The sequence below is a fragment of the Dromiciops gliroides genome, chromosome 6 (assembly GCF_019393635.1).
Source record: "Dromiciops gliroides isolate mDroGli1 chromosome 6, mDroGli1.pri, whole genome shotgun sequence".
In the NCBI taxonomy this organism is placed as follows: domain Eukaryota; kingdom Metazoa; phylum Chordata; class Mammalia; order Microbiotheria; family Microbiotheriidae; genus Dromiciops; species Dromiciops gliroides.
In genome coordinates, this window is record NC_057866.1 from 279229669 (window position 1) to 279235605 (window position 5937).

The 5937-nt window shown below is 42.9% G+C and overlaps 1 pseudogene; it reads left to right on the top strand.

Annotated features, from left to right (window-relative positions):
* The first annotated feature begins 4443 nt into the window (after nucleotides 1–4443).
* Nucleotides 4444–5533, top strand: LOC122732325 (annotated as a pseudogene).
* Nucleotides 5534–5937: the final 404 nt, after the last annotated feature.

Genomic DNA, 5937 nt, shown 5'->3' on the forward strand with positions numbered 1-5937 from the left:
CAAACCCTAAAACAAACTTGCAGAAGGGTCAAGTAGATACTCAATTACAAGGGTAATTAAATCTAATTAACCTCCTAATTTCTTCTTTTGTGCTGAATTATGTGTGAGAGTGACTCGATGTTCTTCCTGGGCCATTCTTCTCAATCAACAAGTACCTACTATGTGGCTATTAAGTACCTACTATATTCTAGGCTCTGAAAAGCATAGCCACACATTAGAGAATGGACCAATAAGCTCCATTCAAGTGGGCGAATCCCAAATCCAAGTTTGTGCATAGAAGACATCACTCTTTTCTTGAAGTGGCTATGTGGTACAGTGTGCTTGGACCTAGAGTTAGGAAAACCAGAGATCAAAACCAGCCTTGAACATTTACTATCTCTGTTACCCTGGGAAAGTCATTTAACCTCTGGTTCAGAGGTTGCCTCAGTTTCCTCATCTTCAAAATGAAGAAAATAATAATATATTGACTACATTGAAGACTCTAACATGATATGCCACATCCTACATCCCTGGGAAGAAGGTGCCAACCTCTCTCTCTTCTTTGGACCAGGTTTAGCTATTGTTTTCACAGAGGCTTAACTTTGAAAAGAGTCTTTAAATTTGCTATTGGGAGAGAGGCTGGGAGAGAGAAATCTCCCCCACCTCCCTCCCAAGAATTCCTTTCTTCCTTCATTGAGGCTCCTGGCCTCAAATACCTGCAGAATTACTAACTCAGACTTTTAATGTCTCTCCAAGGTGTGCTCACTTTTCTGCCCAGCCTATCCTGTTGCCCATTTTGATTTGCTCGGTCTGGATCAGATCCTATAAAGGGGCATAGCTATAATTCAAGTTAGTTTAACTTTTTGTGATGTTCAAAATTTGCTTTTATGCTTGTCTCCTACAGAAAAAAAATCAGAGAAATTATAATTTTCATAACTTCTCCTACCAGAAAAACCAGATCAGTGACAGGAAAAACAGTACCAGTTTATTTGTCCCAAGAACAAGCAGGCATGAATCATGTGGAGACTCCTTGAAAAGAAGGAGCTAGAAGACTCCATCTTTCTGAATGTGTATAAGATTTCTGCTTACTGATTACAGATATTATTGGTACAGGGGGTAATCAGTTTCATCAGCATGATACAAATGAATTTAAAAGCAAACACTATAACAAGAATTTATGCAATGCAAATCAGTTTACCAATTCAACTTAAAAGCAGACACTAATATAAGATTATGTAATTCAAAAAAAGGGGTTATCAAGGACAGGGATGCTCAGATTTTTTTTTACAAGGATGGCTCTAACAGACAAAGGTGTGTCTTGGAGAGCCATAAAGTTTACTTATTATTTTAGGAAGGAGATCAGTAGATGGGGACTTACTTGCTTTCTCAGATATTTGGAGAGACAATTGATATGTAGCACCCACATGACTCTAGGGTTTTCCTGACACCCATTAGCACATTGTCTGGGTTTAGTTTGGAGGCCAGTTGGAGGGCATTTTGATAGTGTTAATCCAAGGTTTCATAAAATCCTTTTGTGTAATAAGCCAACTACATCAAATCCAGGTGGTTTATATATTAACAATGTGAAGGCCAAAATTTGATATACAAAGCATTAATTGGGTGACTCACCTAAATATTAGGGTCCTGGAAATATGAGGGACCTTTTAGGTTTATCCTCCCCTCTGAACTGCCCTTTTTAGATATTTCTCCCAGGCCAATAAGAAGGGACCCTTACAGCTTTAATTCACAGAAGAATCAGATTTTATTACTTGGGAATTAATTAAACAACAAAGGTGAAATTAATAAAATCAAAGATAAGGAAATAGGAAAAAAGAAATACAGATAAATACTCTTAACTCTAAACTTAGCCTATGCAATCCCCAGATAATTTTCAATTAAGCTAATTCAAAGGAATTTAGGGTTTTCCGTAATTAACCCACCAAAACCTGGACAGTCTACAGTTGCTCACACCACGTGAAAAGCAGTTGCCAGAGAGCAAGAGAGCATTCTGTAAGAACCTCTGCCTCCCCTCATGGAGCATTCAATCTTCCTCCCCCAAAAGGGGAGGTCCTTCAAAAACTGCCTATGGAGAGTTTTCCTTCTGATCTCAGTAGTATACATAAGTTCAGGGAGGGCCTGGTGTGGCCCCTCCCAAATGAGTCAGCTAAAAACTGCAATAATAATTTTATCACAAATAATTTTTACCACAACAGTGACCACATTAAAATATCATCACCATGGGGCAGCTAGGTGGTGCAGTGGATAAAGCACCGGACCTGGATTCAGGAGTACCTGAGTTCAAATTCGGCCTCAGACACTTGACACTTACTAGCTGTGTGACTCTGGGCAAGTCACTTAACCCCCATTGCCATGAAAAAAAATATATCATCACCTGTGATGACATCATCTGAGATGGGGCATGAACTCACAAATGCCTTGCCTTATAATGAAGTTTCTCCTGTCTTATTTGCAGAACAACATTCTTCTCTCACATCAAGGCTTACAATAGCCTAAGAGCTCAGGCCAAGGAGAACATCTCAGAGAAATAAACAACTTGATCTAAAAATGTCATAGCCTGGAGAAAGAGTGTGGGAAGATAGTGGAATAAGGCAGAAATTACTTGGCTCTCTCAAATCCATTCCCCCTCCCCCAATAATTTAAAATAATGCCCCAAAGTGAACTATTGAGTTGCAGAAATAATTAAAAGTCAGGGTAAAGCAGTCATCAAGGCCGAGACAACTTGGGAATAAAAGGAAAGACATGTCCTGAGAAGTGGCTTGGCCTGACTGAAGTGCACACACCTCTAGGCAAATGACAGGGAGTCAACAAATAAAAGCCCTGGGGGCAGCTATGTGGCAGCAGCCTCAGCTTCCAGAACTTTCGGCTGGACCATGTGGGGTTTGGGCAGCAGTTCAAGGGAAAATTGGGGAGGGTAGGGGGAGGCTCTGCTGGTGCTGGATGCAGGGCCCAGGTGTGCTGACCAGATCCAGTCCCATGCTATTGGTGCATGAAGGAGGAGCAAGCATGCACAGGCAGGGGAGTGTGGCCACAGAGGGCAGATCTGCTGAGGGCAATCCCAGAATCCCTGGTTTCAGTTGGGCCAGTGGGGTGAGTTGAAGCTCAAAGCCATTGCAACAACTGCAGGGAGCAAGAGTTTTTTGCAGTAAATGCATTGCTTGGGGCCCTAGTTGTGACTCAGATGGAGGGGCATATCTAAGGTCAGGCCCCACCCAGATAGAGCTCAGAAAACAACAGCACAAAAATCCTGAAGCTTGATACATTATCCCCCACACCGTGGAAGCAGAACCCAACCCTAACAAAAATTAACAGCCCAGGAATAGTCTGTTTAAGGGGGAAAAAGGAGTAAGCAAAAGAGAAAGAACCTCCCCATAGATAGCTACTATGGGGATGGAGAAGATCAGGGTTCAAATTCAGAAGATAATTAAGTCAAAATAGCTACATCTACTTCAAAGAAAAAATGTCAAATGGTCCCAAGCCCAAAAAGAGTTCTTGGAAGAGCTTAAAAGGGACTTTAAAAGATCAAATCAGGGGCAGCTAGATGGTGCATTGGATAGAGCACCCGCCCTGGAGTCAGGAGTACCTGAGTTCAAATCCGGCCTCAGACACTTAACACTTACTAGCTGTGTGACCCCCCCGCAAGTCACTTAACCGCAACTGCCTCACTAAAAAAAAAAAAAAAAAAAAGATCAAATCAGAGAAGTTGAGGAAAAATAAGGGAAAAATAAGAGTAACAGAAGAAAATTATGAAAAGAAAATCAACCAATTGGAAAAAGACATCCAAAACCTTGCAGAAAATTGTAACTCCTTAAAAATTAGAATTCGGCAAACAGAAGCTAATGACTTCACAAGACAACAAGAAATAATACGACAAAATCAAAATAAAGAAAAAATGGGAAAGAATTCAAAATATCTCATTATAAAAACAATTGATCTGGAAAACAGATCAAGGAGAGACAATATAAAAGTTGTTGGGTTACCTGAAAGTAATGATTTTTTAAAAAGAGTTTAGACATTATACTTGAAGAAATTATTAAGGAAAATTGCCCTGAAATTTTAGAACTAGAGGATAAAATAGAAATTGAAAAAAAATCACTGATCACCACCTGAAAGAGATCCCAAGATGAAAACTCATGGGAATATTATAGACAAGTTTTGAAGCTTCCAGGTTATGAAGAAAATACTACAAGCAACTAAAAAGAAATAATTTAGATACTGTGCATCCACAGTCCAGATAGCACAAGATTTAGCAGCTTCTACCTTAAAAGATTGAAGGGCATGGAACAGTATATTCCAAAGAGCAAAGGAGCTCACTTTGCAGCCAAGAATAACTTACCCAGCAAAGCTTTGAATAACTCTGATGAAAAAAGAAAAAAAAAATGCATATGCAGGCCTGAGTCGGGCCAGTCAGAGCCCGTCCCAAGGCCACGGTCATGAGTGGCCGTTATGACTACCTGGCAGCTCCCAGGGGGCTCCCGGGTGGCTTCCGGTTGGCTCACGGGCTGCCAGCAGCTGCTGTGCTCAGGCCTGGCCAGGGCGCTCAACCTCAGCTTCACCGCCCTGCTGGAGCTTGCCACAGTCCTCACCCATGTGGGTCCGGACCCTTGACACTGGCAGGGCCCGTGGGCCGCCAGCCGGAGCGTCTGGCTAGCAGAGGGGGCCCAGGCCTTGTGGAAGGGCAGTGGTGTAGCGCTCCTGTGCCTCTTCCCCTACAGCGTTCTGCCCACCGCAAGTTCATACTGCTGTTCATGGATGAGCGAGGTTACGTTTCCCAGTGGAGCACAATTGTAACTGGAAATCTCCCATTCATGGTGGCCACCATTATCAGCTACCCGACTGATGTCATTCAAACTCTGCTGATTATGCAGAATCTGCTGAAGCCTTCTTACACGGGATCTCCCAAGCCTTCTGTACAATTTATCATCAAGAAGGCTTCCTGGACCTTTATCGGGAAGTTTTCCTCACAGTTATAGGTGCTGTGCCATTCTCTGCTGGCTCTTTCCTAGTTTATGTGAACCTGAATCACATCTGGAACAGGCCCCAAGACCGGCTTTCCCCACTGCAGAACTTTGCCTATAGCTGCCTTGCTGCTGGGGTCACCAGGACAACCTCCTATCCTTTTTTCTTTCTTTCTTTCTTTCTTTTTTTTTTTGCGGGGCAATGGGGGTTAAGTAACTTGCCCAGGGTCACACAGCTAATAAGTGTAAAGTGTCTGAGGCCAGATTTGAACTCAGGTACTCCTGACTCCAGGGCCTGTGCTTTATCCGCTGCGCCACCTAGCCGCCCCCCTCCTATCCTTTTGATGTGGTGAAGAGGAAGATGCAAGTCCAGAGTCATTGCTTCCCTCACTGGGGTAAACAATTTCCCAGGGCCAGTGGACTGCTTCCGACAAGTGGTGAAGGCTGGACCTCTGCAATGGACTGAGAGTGATAAGCTTACCCCAGGTGTAGATCAGAGTTTACAGCCACAAGAGTTACGGGAATTAGGGAAGTTACTAAAAAATGGCAATTTCGAGGCAAGAAAACCCACTCTGTAAAATTGTAAAAGGCTGAAAGGTGTGTTAAAAGCGTAGGTATATGTACAGCCTTATGACCTTATGTGATCAGAAGAGGTGGCCTCTGTCCAGCGTCCAGAAAAAAAAAGTGAGAAGGTTGAAACTTTCATCATCTGATCTGCCCCTGCCCACATTCATGCCTGCACCACTGCAGACTTGGAGACCTAATTTGATTCAAGTTCCTGGAACTCTCTATCACTATCTCTTGCATTACACCCAGTATCCCAGAGATGTGACTGGGCAGTCAGTCCCCCCTTAAAGTTTTCCAAGCCCAGCTTGCCAAAGCAACAGCGAAACTCATATCCATAATCAATAGATGCAAAGTCCCAAAGAACCAGATTTGCTGTGTTATTAACCTGAAAAGAAAGGCAGAATGTAGGTTGCAG